Genomic DNA, 17,546 nt, shown 5'->3' on the forward strand with positions numbered 1-17,546 from the left:
ACAACATTGCTGTAGATCTGGGGTCACGTGTAGGCCAGGCCACATAAGGAGAGCAGATTTGATGAAGGACATTAGTGAACCAGATGAGTTTTTACAACAATCAAGAATGTTATCATCAGACTTTTATTTTGATACTGTTATTCAATTTCACCATGTGTCACAGGCAGATTCGATCTCAGATCCCCAGAGCATTAACCTGGGTCTCTGGATTACTCGCCCAGTAACAATACCATTCCTCCAATGCCTAGCCCACATAGTCTTGGCAGAATATGATGTTTAGTGTTGTGTTCTATGATCTATTCTTTCAATGACACTACAGAATTGCTGGTGACTTAGCCAGAATGATGATTTATTAATGTACACGTGGTAAGGTAATGATCAGAATGCTATACAGACCAAGTTATCACAGAGTTAGATTCGACACTCTTGGAACTACCCTTATGTGCAACTGGCCTTGTGCACACTTTACAACCTTCTGCTGGTAGCTGGATGTCACCTGACTGATGCCTGACACCATCTACTGGTGGGAGGTCACACTGCTGAGTACATGTAATATTATATGCAGGCTTATCACCACATCTCGTAACTTCTCAAAATTATTGAGTAATTTATTTTTTCAAACAAATTCTGATAGCTCTGCAGTTTCTGGAAATATTTTGGTTGATCGTTTATTTTTTAAAATAAAGATCTAGTCTTTGCAATATAATTACCTAATACACCAATTCACTAATGATGATCAATGTTCACTACTGAATAATCATGAATATAATTATTGTTTTTTTGCTATGAAATCAATACATAGTTAATATAGAAAAGGTACAGAAGGTGAAATGGCTGCAGGAAGCCACATGCTAGAGGTATAAAAGGGCTTGCTTGACCTTGTGAATACACTATGAAAATGACAATTTTATAACTAAATGTGATTACACATGCGCACTTACAGCTTCCTACATTACAATAGTGAATATGTTTCAAAAGTACTCCATTGGCTTTAAAACACTTTAGGAGGTCCAATGGTAGTGAGAGGTTTTATAGAAATGTACTTTTGTTTGAATTGTCTGCAAACTCGGATACATTACACTCGGTGTCCTCACCAGAATCATTGATGAAGACTGAGTCTTAATTTTGTGTAATAACCATGGCGTTGACACAGTTTGAATACTCTGTGAAACCCCAGACACAGCATAAGCACAATTATTTGTTGTAAAACACAGCAAGTTGTTATGATTTGGAATACAGTCTGTAAATGGTGGTCGAGCCTCTTTAGATTGTCATTTAATATATTCCAAAAAAGAAAAGAAAATAGTTGAACTCTGGGATTAAATGGGTCGCTGTACAAAGAGCTGGCACGGGGAAAATGGGCCAAATAGACTCCTCTGTGCTCTAGCAGCCTTGTGTACATGTAAAGCGAGTGGTAACAACCTGGAACCTACTGCCTATGAGGGTAGGAGATGCAGAGACGACGGAAGAATTTCAATCGGAAATTGGACAGGCACTGAGAGAAATAAACCTACAGGGATTTGGGGATAGAACGGGGAAATGGGCAGACTGACTTCCTCCACAGAGAGCCGACACGGTCTCAAAGGGCTGAATGGCCCCATTCCCCACCCTCCAGATGCTGTGATCTCAGGAGAGAAGTTAAACTGCTCCAGTCACTCCAACTAACTGGAGTCGCTTATCCCTGGTGCCATTCTAGCACAATGGTTAGCACTGTTGCTTCACAGCACAGATCCGCAGATTCGATTCCTGGTTTGGGTCACTGTCTGTGCGGAGACTGCACGTTTTCCCCGTGTCTGCGTGGGTTTCCTCCAGGTGCTCCAGTTTCCTACTACAAGTCCCTAAGATGTGCTTGTTAGGTGAATTGGAGATTCTGAATTTGCCCTCGGTGTAACCAAACAGGCGCCGGAGTGTGGCGACTAGGGGAGTTTCACAGTAACTTCATTGTAGTGTTAATGTAAGCCCACTTGTGACAATAATAAAGATTATTATTATTGTAAATGTCCTCTGCACCCTCTCTAAGAATTTCACATGTTAAAGTGTGGGGCCGTATCTAGGGTTCCATTCCAGAGGGATAGAATTGAAAAGCATGGAGGAAATGTTCAACTTGTTTAGAACCAGGGTTAGACTACACTGGGAACACTGACAACATCGGTGATCTCCATTTTGAAAAAGGAAATAGAGGCACTGGATAAGGTGGAACAAAGATTCATAATAGACAGAACTGAGAGCATTTAACACTCATGATGTGGAGATTCCGACCATCAGGAGCATCGAGACACAGAGAGATCTGGGCGTGCAGGTCCACAGATACTTAAAAGTGGCAGCACAGGTGGAAATGGTGGTGAAGAAGATATGGGGTATCAAGCATAAAAGCTCAAAAATTGTGTTACAATTACATAAAATGTTGGTTAGGCCACATTTGGAATACTGTGTTCCAATTCTGGTCACTGCACTACCAGAAGGACGTGAAGGCTTTGGAGAGAGTACAGAAAAGGTTTACCAGGATGTTGCCTGGTATGGAGGGTATTAGCTATGAGGAGAGATTGAATAAACGGGATTGTTCTCCCGAGAGAGACGAAGGCTGAGGGACGACCTGATAGAAGTTTATAAAATTATTAAGGGGTACAGATAGGGTGAACAGTTGGAGGCTTTTTCCCAGTACGGAAATGACAATTACAAGGGGGCACAAGTTCAAGGTGAGGGGGGAAAGGTTCAGTGGAGATGTGCGGGGGAAGTTTTTTTACACAGTGGGTGCTGGTGGAGTGGAATGCTCTGCCAAGTGAGGTGGTTGAGGCAGCTATGTTAGCGACCTTTAAGACTTATCTGGATGGGCACATAGACAGACAAGGTATAGAAGGATATAGGCGGTTGGTCTAGATAGGACACGTGACTGGTACAGGCTTGGAGGGCCGAAGGACCTGTTCCTGTGCTGTATTGTTCTTTGTTCTATACAGGGCCTTGGCAAAGCCGAACCAGGAATATTGTGTGAAGTTTTGGTCTCCTTATCTAAGGAAGGATGTTCTTGCTCCAGAGGAAGTGCAGAGCAGGTTTGCCGGACTCATTCCTGGGATGGTGGGACTGACGTATGAGAGATTGATTCAGTTAGGATTGTATTCGCTGGAGTTCAGAAGAATGGGGGATCTCAGAGAAACCTATAATATTCTAACAGGACTTGACAGGGTAGATACAGGAAAGATTTTCCCAATGGTGGGAGTGTACAGAACCAGAGCTCGCAGTCTGAGGATACGGGCTAGACCATTTAGGACAGAGATTTCTTCAACCAGAGAGTGGTGAGTCAGTGGAATTTGTTACCACAGGAAATAGTTGAGGACAATTCATTGCATGTTTTCAAGAAGCAGTTAGATATAGCACTTTGGGCGAAGGGGATCATAAGAACATAAAAACTAGAATCAGGATTAGGCCATCTGGCCCCTCGAGCCTGCTCCACCATTCAATGAGATCATGGCTGATCTTTTGTGGACTCAGCTCCACTTTCCGGCCCGAACACCATAACCCTTAATCCCTTTATTCTTCAAAAAACTATCTATCTTTATCTTAAAAACATTTAATGAAGGAGCCTCTACTGCTTCACTGGGCAAGGAATTCCATAGATTCACAACCCTTTGGGTGAAGAAGTTCCTCCTAAACTCAGTCCTAAATCTACTTCCCCTTATTTTGAGGCTATGCCCCCTAGTTCTGCTTTCACCCGCCAGTGGAAACAACCTGCCCGCATCTATCCTATCTATTCCCTTCATAATCTTATATGTTTCTATAAGATCCCCCCTCATCCTTCTAAATTCCAACGAGTACAGTCCCAGTCTACTCAACCTCTCCTCATAATCCAACCCCTTCAGCTCTGGGATTAACCTAGTGAATCTCCTCTGCACACCCTCCAGTGTCAGTACGTCCTTTCTCAAGTAAGGAGACCAAAACTGAACACAATACTCCAGGTGTGGCCTCACTAACACCTTATACAATTGCAGCATAACCTCCCTAGTCTTAAACTCCATCCCTCTAGCAATGAAGGACAAAATTCCATTTGCCTTCTTAATCACCGGTTGCACCTGAAAACCAACTTTCTGCGACTCATGCACTAGCACACCCAGGTCTCTCTGCACAGCAGCATGTTTTAATATTTTATCATTTAAATAATAATCCCTTTTGCTGTTATTCCTACCAAAATGGATAACCTCACATTTCACATTTGTCAACATTGTATTCCATCTGCCAGACCCTAGCCCATTCACTTAGCCTATCCAAATCCCTCTGCAGACTTCCAGTATCCTCTGCACTTTTTGCTTTACCACTTATCTTAGTGTCGTCTGCAAACTTGGACACATTGCCCTTGGTCCCCAACTCCAAATTATCTATGTAAATTGTGAACAGTTGTGGGCCCAACACTGATCCCTGAGGGACACCACTAGCTACTGATTGCCAACCAGAGAAACACCCATTAATCCCCACTCTTTGCTTTCTATTAATTAACCAATCCTCTATCCATGCTACTACTTTCCCCTTAATGCCATGCATCTTTATCTTATGCAACAACCTTTTGTGTGGCACCTTGTCAAAGGCTTTCTGGAAATCCAGATATACCCCATCCATTGGCTCCCCGTTATCTACTGCACTGTTAATGTCCTCAAAAAATTCCACTAAATTAGTTAGGCACGACCTGCCCTTTATGAACCCATGCTGCGTCTGTCCAATGGGACAATTTCCATCCAGATGCCTCGCTATTTCTTCCTTGATGACAGACTCCAGCATCTTCCCTACTACCGAAGTTAAGGTCACTGGCCTATATTTACCCACTTACTGCCTACCTCCTTTTTTAAACAGTGGTGTCACGTTTGCTAATTTCCAATCCGCCGGGCCCACCCCAGAGTCCAGTGAATTTTGGTAAATTATCACTAGTGCATTTGCAATTTCCCTAGCCATCTCTTTTAGCACTCTGGGATGCATTCCATCAGGGCCAGGAGACTTGTCTACCTTTAGCCCCATTAGCTTGCCCATCACTACCTCCTTGGTGATAACAATCCTATCAAGGTCCACACCTGTCATAGCCTCATTTCCATCAGTCACTGGCATGTTATTTGTGTCTTCCACTGTGAAGACCAACCCAAAAAACCTGTTCAGTTCCTCAGCCATTTCCTCATCTCCCATTATTAAATCTCCCTTCTCATCCTCTAAAGGACCAATATTTACCTTAGCCACTCTTTTTTGTTTTATGTATTTGTAGAAACTTTTACTATCTGTTTTTATATTCTGAGCAAGTTTACTCTCATAATCTATCTTACTCTTCTTTATAGCTTTTTTAGTAGCTTTCTGTTGCCCCCTAAAGATTTCCCAGTCCTCTAGTCTCCCACTGATCTTTGCTACTTTGTATGTTTTTTCCTTCAATTTGATACTCTCCCTTATTTCCTTAGATATCCACGGTCGATTTTCCCTCTTTTTACCGTCCTTCCATTTTGTTGGTATAAACCTTTGCTGGGCACTGAAAAATCACTTGGAAGGTTCTCCACTGTTCCTCAACTGTTTCACCATAAAGTCTTTGCTCCCAGTCTACCTTAGCTAGTTCTTCTCTCATCCCATTGTAATCTCCTTTGTTTAAGCACAAAACACTCATGCTTGATTTTACCTTCTCACCCTCCATCTGTATTTTAAATTCCACCATATTGTGCTCGCTCCTTCCGAGAGGATCCCTAACTATGAGATCCTGAATCAATCCTGTCTCATTACACAGGACCAGATCTAGGACCGCTTGTTCCCTCGTAGGTTCCATTACATACTGTTCGAGGAAACTATCGCGGATACATTCTATAAACTCCTCCTCAAGGCTGCATGACCGACCTGGTTAAACCAATCAACATGTAGATTAAAATCCCCCATGATAACTGCTGTACCATTTCTGCATGCATCTGTTATTTCTTTGTTTATTGCCTGCCCCACCATAATGTTACTATTTGGTGGCCTATAGATTACTCCTATCAGTGACTTTTTCGCCTTACTATTCCTGATTTCCACCCAAATGGATTCAACCTTATCCTCCATAGCACCGATGTCATCCCTTACTGTTGCCCGGATGTCATCCTTAAATAACAGAGCTACACCACCTCCCTTACCATCCACTCTGTCCTTCCGAAAAGTTTGATACCCTCGGATATTTAACTCCCAGTCGTGACCATCCTTTAACCATGTTTCAGTAATGGCCACTAAATCATAGTCATTCACGATGATTTGCGCCATCAACTCATTTACCTTAATCCGAATACTACGAGCATTCAGGTAAAGTACACTTATGTTGGCTTTTTTACCTCTGTTCTTAATCTTAACAACTCGATCAGTAACCTCTCCTAAGTTATATTTCCTCTTAACCTTTCTCCTAATTTTCCTTGTCGTCGAACCCATATCTTCCTGTAACAACCTGCCGCGTCGCTTACCATTAATATTTTCACTTCCCGTTTTATTTCTTTTAGTATTCCTGGTCCTATTCACTGAGCTCCCCTCAGTCACTGTACCTTGTACTGTCGCCCTTTTTGATTTTTGACTATGGCTTCTCTGCCTTACACTTTCCCCCTTACTGCCTTTTATTTCTGACCCTGTTTTACTACCTTCCAACTTCCTGCATTGGTTCCCATCCCCCTGCCACATTAGTTTAAACTCTCCCCAACAGCTCTAGCAAACACCCCCCCGCAGGACATCGGTTCCAGTCCTGCCCAGGTGCAGACCGTCCGGTTTGTACTGGTCCCACCTCCCCCAGAATCGGTTCCAATGTCCCAGGAATTTGAATCCCTCCCTGTTGCACCATCTCTCGAGCCACGTATTCATCCTCTCTATCCTGACATTCCTACTCTGACTAGCTCGTGGCACTGGTAGCAATCCTGAGATTACTACCTTTGAGGTCCTACATTTTAGTTTAATTCCTAGCTCCCTAAATTCAGCTTGTAGGACCTCGTCCCGTTTTTTTACCTATATCGTTGGTGCCTATGTGCACGACAGCTGGCTGTTCACCCTTCCCCCCCCCCCCCCCACCCCCCCAGAATGTCCTGCAGCCGCTCCGAGACATCCTTGACCCTTGCACCAGGGAGGCAACATACCATCCTGGAGTCTCGATTGCGTCCGCAGAACCGCCTGTCTATTCCCCTTACAATTGATCAAAGGATATGGAGGGGAAAGCGGGATTAAGCTATTGAGTTGAATGACAAGCCATGATCATAATGAATGGCAGAGTAGGCGGGCAGGGGTAAATGGCCTCTTCCTGCTCCTATTTTCTATGCTTTTTTGTAATCCCTTCCTACACTAAGAGGAGGTGAATGGCTTCTCCCCAGTGTGAACTCGCTGATGTTTCCGCAGGACGGATGAATCAATGAATCCCTTCCCACACTGAGAGCAGGTGACTGGCCTCTCCCCAGTGTGAATTCGCTGATGTTTCTGCAAGGCGGGTGAATCAATGAATCCCTTTCCGCACTGAGAGCAGATGAATGTCCTCTCCCCAGTGTGAATTCGCTGATGTTTCAGCAGAGCGGATGAAGCTCTGAATCTGTGCCCACACTGAGAGCAGGTGAATGGCTTCTCCCCTGTGTGAACTCGCTGGTGTGTCTGCAGACTGGATGACTGAGTGAATCCCTGCCCACAGTGAGAGCAGGTGAAAGGGCGCTCACCAGTGTGAACTCGCTGATGCTTCCGCAGGTTGGATAAATCATGGAATCCCTTCCCACACGGAGAGCAGGTGAATGGCATCTCCCCAGTGTGAATCCGCTGGAGTTTCCGCAGGGCGGATGAAGAAATGAATCCCTTTCCACACTGAGAGCAGATGAATGGCCTCTCCCCAGTGTGAATTCGCTGATGTTTCTGCAGGGCAGATGAATCAATGAATCCTTTCCCACACTGAGGGCAGGTGAATGGCCTCTCCCCAGTGTGACTGCGTTGATGAACCTTCAGCTCATATGGGGATCTGTATCCCTTCCCACAGTCCCCACATTTCCATGGTTTCTCCATGTTTTGGGTCTCCTCGTGTCTATCCAGATTGGACAGTCACTGGAAGCCTTGTCTATACACAGAACACGTGCAGTCTCTCCTCACTGAATGGTGTGATGTTTTTTCAGGCTGTGTAATAGTTGATGCTCTTTTCAGTAATTTCACTGGAAATCTCTCACTCGGGTGTGTGTTGTGTGGGTCTCGGTGCTTTTCCAGTCACACTGATGTTTCCTCAGTTAGTTCACTGGAACTCTCTCACTCGGGTGTGTGTTGTTTGGGTCTCGGTGCTTTTCCAATCACATGCACGTTTAAAATCTTTTGAAGCCGACAGATCGGACAAACATTTCTCCTTCTTGCCGATGATATCCAGAGCCCGATGATATTCAAATCAGAAGGAATCGAGTGAGTTTGTCACATCGAGACGTGATGTTTGAGATTTGTCTATAATTCCTCCTCTTCCAATATCCTTTAAAAACAATTTACAAAAGTCATCAGTTAGTACAGTTTAGAAATTCAGAATGGACAATTCTATTTCAATGGACATTATTTACTCTATTGTTCTCGAAAAGCTGTAAATCTCCATCCCACACAATCTCCCTCCATTCTCACTCTGCTGTATCTAATATTCAGCCTCCCAATTCTCCTGAAGGTGCTGATTCATGTTGATTGATAGATCAGCTCATTGCTTCCTGTCCAAGACACAGAGATTAGAATAGGAGCAAGAGTAGACCATTCGGCCCACTGAGTCTGCTCAACCATTCAATGAGATCCTTGGCCGATCTACCTCAGCACCATTTTCCCCACACGGTCCCCATATCCCTCGATATCTTCAATATCTAGAAACCTGTTAATATTTGTCTTGAACATACCTGATGACTGAGGCTCCACATTCCTCTGGGGTAGAGAATTCCAAAGCTTCACCACATCCACAAGTGAAGAAATCCCTCCTCATCTCAGCTTTCTCTCTATTTTCGCCTGTTCCCCATAACCTTAACTCCATTGTTAATAAAATATCTGTCAAACTTGTGCTTCAATATATTCAATGACCCCCAGATACAACTGGTCCCTGTGGAAGAGAAATCCAAAGACTAACAACCCTCTGAGGGAAGAGATGACTGGAAATCTATAATGTAGCTACAGTCTTATATTACAAGACAAGAAATAATAATACATTTACTTTATTACAAACTAAATAATATATCTAATCTGGACCATGCAACAACACTTGCGATATCTCTGTCCATTATTAATTTAATTGCCCTGAAAAGTCAGCCATCTCCTGGGGAACCCACCCCTTTAATTGTGAACATTAGGAAAGAGACAATCTTTTTTGAAATAGATTTAGAGTAACCAATTATTTTTTTTTGCAATTAAGGTGCAATTTAGCGTGGCCAATCCACCTCCACCCCTTTAATTGTGAACATTAGGAAAGAGACAATCTTTTTTGAAATAGATTTAGAGTAACCAATTATTTTTTTTTTGCAATTAAGGTGCAATTTAGCGTGGCCAATCCACCTACTCTGCACATCTTTGGGTTGTGGAGCTGAGACCCATGCAGACACAGGGAGAATGTGCAAACTCCACACGGACAGTGACTCAGGGCCGGGATCGAAGCCGGTAAGGCGCTGTGAGGCAGCAGTGCTAAGCACCGTGCTTTTAGTCAGTCAAATAAATGCGTCAACCGGTTAAGGCAATGTTTTTCAAACTTTTTTTCCGGGGACCCATTTTTGTCAACCGGCCAATCTTCGTGACCCACGCCGGCCAACCTTCGCGACCCACCATTTTCTCTTACCTTGTTTGCTGCTGACAAAATGAAGGATTCGCAATCGTGTCCAAAGCCCGTGATGTCAATGTTCAGGGGGCAAGACCTGCTCGCTGCCTCCCTTCTAGAATACATCAAATTTTTTTTTCAATCTTCTGCATCTCTGATTGTGCAAATTCGCTGGCAACAGCTAGCTCTTTGTTGTTTTTTTTGGGGGGGAGGGGTTTATTTGATAAAGTTTAACAGGAAAAAAATGCAGAAACTGAAAATGTTTTCATCCTCTAGAAATTGGAGTTTCACCACATTGTTTTTTGAAGAATAAAGGGATTAAGGGTTATGGTGTTCGGGCCGGAAAGTGGAGCCGAGTCCACAAAAGATCAGCCATGATCTCATTGAATGGTGGAGCAGGCTGGAGGGGCCAGATGGCCTACTCCTGCTCCTAGTTCTTATGTTCTTATTTCACCTAAACATTACAATTAAAAATGCTAAAAAATAAAAGATACTTAAAAATCAATCAATTAATTGATAAAGGTTCCAAATACGACCTGCAGGCACTTTGTTTTGGAATGTTTAAAAATCAAGATTAAAAACGCTGACATTCTTGGTTGAAGTTACAGCTGCGGTGAAACCATCGTTGGATCACTCGCCATTCTTGAGTAAGAGACTTCCACTTCATCAGCATCAAAGTTCAGAAAGCAACCAATCACATCATTCTCCCCAAACTTTTTGCAGCCGGCTTTTAACAATGCCGGCTGCGAACGGCCTTCAAAAGGCTGCGACTAGACTTAAAAAAATGCGGCCGCACTGCGCCTGCGTGCCCCGCTCATCGGTGCGTAAAACTCATGTGCAAGACGCTGAGCATGCGCACCGGTGAGCGAGCACGCATGCGCAGTGCGGCCACATGGTTTTTATATGTTTGTGGCCATTTTGAAGGCCGCTTGCAGCCGGCATTATTAAAAGTCAGCTGCTGCGGCTGTTGCGCACGGATTTGCGCATTCGGGAGCGCCACGACGGACGGCTCCATGACCCTCCCGATACCTGCCCACAACCCACCCGCGGGTCGGGCCCCCGACTTTGACAATGCCTGTGTTAAGGAGATGGGTGGGAGGAGTTGGAAACACTTTGTGGAGCCGTGAACCTTCACGTAAATATTTTTTCTACCAATTCAGGGGCAATTTAGCGTGGCTCCAGTTTGGGCTCAAATCATCAATGAGGACTCTGATCTCTGGGAAGGAAGGAAACCCTGGGAGGTGGGTGGGAGGATTCACAAACACCGACTGGAGGCCCTAAACCCCCAATAAGGCCCATTGGTTCTATTGTCAGTCTGCAGACAGGAGCTGGAGAACTGAACCCAGGCAGAGGAGAGGGAGGGAGAAAACTGGGAGTGGAGGAAAGAAATGGTGCAGATGGTGAGATGGGTTTGGATTTCAGCCCAGGGAGGAGGGAGAGTGTGTGGGACTGGGATTTACAGCTTTGGGGGAACAAGAGAGGAAACAATGGTACATTGAAACAAGAATTGTCTGTTCAGAATTTCTATCTGGACTGACAGTGATGACTTTTTTTTTTTAAATTTGAAAAAAATTACATTTAGAGGACCCAATTATTTTTTTTCCCCAATTAAAGAGTAATTTTAGCGTGGCCAATTCACCTACCCGGCACATATTTTTGGATTGTGGGGGCCAGACCCACGCAGACATGGGGAGAATGTGCAAACTCCATACGGACAGTGACCCAGAACCGGGATCAAACCCGGGTTCTCGGTTAACCACTGAGTCACCGTGCCTGCCCCTAATGATGTCTTTTGTAAACTCCTTTTACAGGATATTACAAGGGGAGAATTTACAGATGGATACTCAAATCAAACTTCACAAAGGGCAGCACGGTAGCATTGTGGATAGCACAATTGCTTCACAGCTCCAGGGTCCCAGGTTCGATTCCGGCTTGGGTCACTGTCTGTGCGGAGTCCGCACATCCTCCCCGTGTGTGCGTGGGTTTCCTCCGGGTGCTCCGGTTTCCTCCCACAGTCCAAAGATGTGCAGGTAGGTGGATTAGCCATGATAAATTGCCCTTAGTGTCCAAAATTGCCCTTAGTGTTGGGTTGGGTTACTGGGTTATGGGGATAGGGTGGCGGTGTTGACCTTGGGTAGGGTGCTCTTTCCAAGAGCCGGTGCAGACTCGATGGGCCGAATGGCCTCCTTCTGCACTGTAAATTCTATGGTAATCTATGATACTCAAGATTTAACAGAGTCACTCCATTCATCAGGACCTGAATATCATTGGCCTATGAATGTGGAAGAAGAAATGTTTGTCTGTTCTGTCCGTAGGAAAAGGTATCAAGAACAGTGTGACTGAAAAAACCCCGAAACACACACGACTCGCATGAGAGTGTTCCAGTGAACTGACTGTGGAAAGAGCTTTAACCAGTTACACAGTCTGAAAAATACATCACATCATTCACAGCGGGGAGAGACTGTACACATGTTCTCTGTGGGGACAAGACATAAACTGATCGTCAAATGTGGAAAGGGACAAGGACACCAGCAGCATGCTGAAACCATGGAATTGTGGAGACTGTGGGAAGGGATTCAGATCCCCATGTGAGCTGGAGATTCATCACCGTAGTCACACCGGTAACAGACCATTCAGCTCTTCTGAGTGTGGGAAGGAGTCCCTCAGTGAGGATTTACCAGGATGTGGGAGCCGAGCTGGTGAGGAAGCGAGTGGCTTTTAATAAGGTTCAGGCTGCTCTGTGTAGGAAAGGAGTTTGATTCGGGGGGTATACCCGGCATAGCTGCGGCTACATAGGAGTCTAAAGACTACCATTTTGAGACACTGGAGGAGGTGAATGCCTTCATTGTAAAGCATGGACTGGAGTCCAGTTATCTGTATTGGACAAGATCTACGTTTCCTGTGGGGTGGGATGGGTGTTGTGCTATCCTCTATATAGTTTTTGGTATTTTCTGATAAAATCTGTTTAAGGATGAAGTGAGATTTTCTTTATGAAGCACAATGTAGATATATAGGGCGGGATTCGCCACCCCCACGCCGAAGTGGCCGCGCCGTCATGAACGCCGTCGAGGTTCACGACGGCGCGGAACGGCCCCGGTCACGACGGATTCATGCCCTGACAATGGGCCAGTATCGGGGCCGCGTCATCTACCCGCGCGAGGCCTTGTCACCCGCGTAAAAGCGGCGCCGATTAGATGACACGACCGGCGCCGCATAACGGACGTCATCCGCGCATGCGCGGGTTGGCCGGCGCCAACCCGCGCAGGCGTGGTTGCCGTCCTGTCCAAATCCACCCTGCAAGAAGATGGGGGACGGATCTTGCGGGGCGGCGGAAGGAAGGAGGTCCTCCTTCAGAGAGGATGGCCAGACGATCGGTGGGCACCGATCGTGGGCCGCCCCACATTCCAGGTGAAGCCTGGTGCAGGATCCCCCCTCGCCCCCCACAGGCCGCCCCCCCAGCGTTCACGCACCGCCCACGACTGTAGCGACCAGGTGTGGATGGCGCCGGGGGGAACCTGCCGTTTTGGCCTGGCCGCTCGGCCCATCCAGGCCTCAGAATCGGGGGCTGTCGGAGAATCGCCATTTTCGGTGTCTCCGGCGATTCTCCGGCGATTCTCCGGCCTGCGAAACCCAACTGGCCCGTTCCCGCCGCTTGGGAGAATCGCGGGAGGGCGTCGGACCGGCGTCCCCGGAAATTTCGCCGCCCCAGGCGATTCTCCCAACAGGTGTGGGAGTGGAGAATCGCACCCATAGGGTTGGGGAGGGAGACGGGTGAGCTGACAGATGACTAAAGAACTGTTTTTGTTTTACTCTGAGTGTATGGATACGTCTGTGGTGGCCATCTTGGGTGGACTCTTGGCCTGTACATTTTGAAGATTTACTGGATAGTCCCTCATGGCTGATTCCGTGATGGGGGGATGGGGAGAACCCTGATTCAGCTGGTCACCTGGAACGTAAGGGGATTGGGTGGACCTGTGAAGAGGTGGAGGGTTTTCGTTCACCGAAAGAATCTAAGAATCTAAATGCTGCTGTGGTGTTCTTGCAGGAGACTCACTTGCGGGTTGGAGATCAGACCAGACTGTGGAGGGGTGAGCCAAGTGTTTCACTCGGGCTTTGACGAAGGGCTCAAGGTGCTGCAATTATTTTGTTTCATAAATTTAGAGTACCCAATTCATTTTTTCAAATTAAGGGGCAATCTAGCGTGGCCAATTCACCTACCCCGTACATCTTTGGGTTGTGGGGATGAAACCCACACAAACACGGGGAGAATGTGCAAACTCCACAGGCAGTGACCCACGGCCAGGATCGAACCTGGGACCTCGGCTCCGTGATGAAGCAGTGCTAACCATTGCACCACCGTGCTGCCCGCGAGGTGCTGCAATTCTATTCGATAAACAGGTCCCGCTTTCGGTCACTAAGATCATTGCGGACAGTAATGGGAGATACATGGTGGTCAGTGGGTCATTGCCCCTAACTGGGACAATGTGTCATTTGCAAAATAATTGTTGGGACTCATCCCAGACCTGGATACAAATCAATTGATTCTTGGAGCAAGTCTGCATTGCGTACTGGATCCTAAAATGGACTGGTCCAAGCCCATTCAACTGCTACAAAAACAGGAAAAGGGAATGAAACCGGACGGATCACCCGGCAGTGACCCAGGCACCGGAAACGACAACAGCGAACCCAGCAAAAGATAAAGAAAAGCTGTTCATTAGCAGATTGTAAAAGGATTATGGGACACAGATTTATGATTGTGAGCAAGATCTAAAGAGAAGATTTTACGCAGTGAGTGGTAATGACCTGAACTCAATGCTTACACACAAAGGTTGATAATCTCCAGGTCCTGGCAACTCGAACAGTGGTGCTAGAATTTGATGTGAGGATTGGTTGTGAGTTTTCTGTCTGCGAATCCCTTTCTAATCCCCTGTGAAAGAAGTTTACAAAGGCATTACTGTCGGTCCAGAAATGAACTTCAGGAAAGATAAACATTTCTCCTGGTTTGAATTTGCTGTGTGTAAATCCTCCCCTACTAATCCCCTGTAAAAGGAGTTTCCAAAATTAATCACCATCAGTCCAGGATAGAAATTCACCATATTCTCCCCTCCTGCTCCCTGATCCAGGATGACCGCTCACCCCCCCGCTGCACACTGACCCTCTTGTCATCAGCAGTCCCTCGATTTGAGGGTGTTGTCTACTCAGGGTTGGGAGTTTCTGCCCTGGGTCATCATGTGACTAAACAGAGCCGCAGAGCTTTGGACACATGGGACAAGATGTCCAATGAATCATAGAATCTACAGTGCAGAAGGAAACCATTCGGCCCATCGAGTCTGCACCAGCATTACCTGATCTGGCCAACTCACTGAAATGTGGTTTATTCTGAATTGCCCAGCAAGCCACTCAGTTTAAGGGCAATTAGGAATGGGCAACCAAGCTGATTTGCCCGTGACACTCACATCCCATAAAGAATAGAGAAAATAAAAGGGCTGTTTCCAGTGCCGGTTTCAAAGGAATCAGTCCTGGCCCCTTCACTCCTGGTGACATCATTGATTTGAAAGTAAATGTAGGAACATGAATAAGAAGTTTACCTGTGACACAAAAATGATTAAACACTTGATAGTGAGGAAGAAAACTGGAGGGATTACATGATAAATGGCAGGACAGGACTAGGTAGGCCAGAGCTAGATTCCTGTGCACAGAAAGATTGCACCAGAAAGAGTACAGAGGGGATTTACGAACATCAGCCAGAAATTGACAATGTTTGCTCTGAGGGAAGTTTGGATAAACTGGGGCTGTTTTCTTTGGAACAGAAAAGACTGAAGGGAAACCAAAATGAAATTATGAAAAGCAGCCTGGCTAGCTCAGTCGGTAGAGCATGGGAGTCTTAATCCCAGGGCCGTGGGTTAGACCCACGTTGGGCGCTTCAGCTTCTTTAATCTGAGAACATTGAGCTGAACTGTTTTATGGGCGGCATGGTAGCGCAGTGGTTAGCACTGTTGCTTCACAGCACCAGTGTCCCGGAATCAATTCCCACTTGGGACACAGTCTGTGCGGAGTGTGCACGTTCTCCAGTGTCTGTATGGGTTTCCTCGCACAAGTCCCGAAAGACGTGCTTGTTAGGTGAATTGGACATTCTGAATACTCTCTCTGTGCCCAAATAGGTGCCAGAGTGTCACTACTGGGGGATTTTCACAGTAACTTGATTGCAGTGTTAATGTAAGCCTACTTGTGACAACGATAAAGATTATTCTAAAAGTATAAAATTCTGGGCGATCATGGTGGCACAGTGGTTGTGTGCCTGCGTGCTGGGGACCCGGGTTCGATCCTGGACCCGGGTCACAGTCTGTAAGGAGATTGCACATTCTCCCATTGTCTGTGTGGGTTTCAACCACACAACCCAAATATATGCAGGGTAGGTGGCTTGGCCAAATTAAATTGCCCTTGATTGGAAAAAAATATAACTTTACATTTTTTTTAATTTCTGAGGGATCTAAATAGATTGGATAGGAAGGTCCTATTCCCTTTGGTTGAGGGATACATATAAAAGGAGGCAGAGAGGGAAGGATGAGGAGGTTTAGAGGGTGGTGAGGACCTGTGTCATGCTGTCTGAAATGATGGCAGAAACCCTCATAACATTTAAAAAGTATTTAGATAGACATCTGAATTGATGTAACTTAAAAAGCTACAGACCATGATCTGGAAATTGGGATGAGACTGAATACCTACTTTGTAGCCACGGTGAGCTGAATGAAATGCAACAGGAACAACAAACTTTAACAAAATCCGGGATAGTAACTCTCACTACTAACAAGGTCAGCAGTTTGCCCAGTTTAGCTGCCAAGTATGCTAATGTGGTAATTTTAAAATTTACCTGCATACATAAGAGTACAACAGCTAATTATTTGACTTCCCCAATGTGATCGGTGTAATTAGTCTCAAATTTACCCTGGAATGGTCATTTAAATTTTCCCAGTCACTCTGCTATCTGAAATCTTTATCCACGGACAGAACAGACAAACCATTTTACCTCCCAATGATATTCAGGTCCTGGTGAATGGAGTAAGTCTGTCGGATAATGACGTGATGTTTGGTTTGAAATTCCCGTTAGTAAATCCTCCTCTTTCTAAAGGAGCTTCCAAAGGAATTTCACTCTCAGTCCAGCAGAGAAATTCACAAGAGTCTCTCTTCGGGCTTCCGGGTCGAGAACGGCCATGCATGCGCCCTGCTGCACCCGAGAAAGATGGCGGCCGCGCATGCGCCCTGCGGCATATCAACACCAAAACAGATGACAGCCGTTTACAGGGGCCGATCAGACAGAAAAACACCTATGCGGCCGCCCCATTCGGTACAAACACCAAACTGTATCAAAAGTGCTGGAACCAAGTTATCACTCTAAGGAACGTAACGGAACAATGGCGGATTAGTCTACCCGGAATGCCATGCGCGGATGAATACGCCCTATCTCCATCACAGGAGCCTGAACGAGTAGGCATCAGAATGTCCCGCCCCCGGAAGTCGCCTCTCTGTGCGGAGCATGAGCGGTGCTGCTCCGGGCTGAGCGCAGCCGCGGTGATAGTTAGTCCAGCTCCCAGACGCTGAATGAGATCCGCCGCCAATCCATGATGTGGAGATGCCGGCGTTCGACTGGGGTGAGCACAGTAAGAAGTCTTACACAGTAAGAAGTCTTACAACACCAGGTCCAACAGGTTTGTTTCGATATCACTCCTTGGAAGGAGCAGCGCTCCGAAAGCTAGTGATATCGAAAAAACCTGTTGGACTTTAACCTGGTGTTGTAAGACTT

At 45.9% G+C, this 17,546-nt stretch overlaps 1 long non-coding RNA gene and 1 other non-coding gene across 3 annotated transcripts; one reads left to right on the forward strand and one right to left on the reverse strand.

Moving 5' to 3' along the window:
• Positions 1 to 7,041: 7,041 nt before the first annotated feature.
• LOC140418640 (uncharacterized) lies at positions 7,042 to 17,048 on the reverse strand. 2 transcript variants are annotated; one of them, XR_011945191.1, is made up of 4 exons: positions 16,773 to 17,045; positions 14,566 to 14,672; positions 9,767 to 9,860; positions 7,042 to 8,440 (listed from the first exon to the last, which is right to left on the reverse strand). It is a non-coding gene; the product is annotated as an uncharacterized lncRNA (long non-coding RNA). The 2 variants fall into 2 exon arrangements; XR_011945192.1 differs by lacking the exon at positions 7,042 to 8,440 and adding an exon at positions 8,447 to 9,040 and having other exon boundaries at positions 16,773 to 17,048.
• trnak-cuu (transfer RNA lysine (anticodon CUU)) lies at positions 15,596 to 15,666 on the forward strand. Its single transcript has one exon. It is a non-coding gene; the product is annotated as a tRNA-Lys (tRNA).
• Positions 17,049 to 17,546: the final 498 nt, after the last annotated feature.

This window comes from Scyliorhinus torazame, chromosome 5, assembly GCF_047496885.1.
Source record: "Scyliorhinus torazame isolate Kashiwa2021f chromosome 5, sScyTor2.1, whole genome shotgun sequence".
NCBI lineage: Eukaryota > Metazoa > Chordata > Chondrichthyes > Carcharhiniformes > Scyliorhinidae > Scyliorhinus > Scyliorhinus torazame.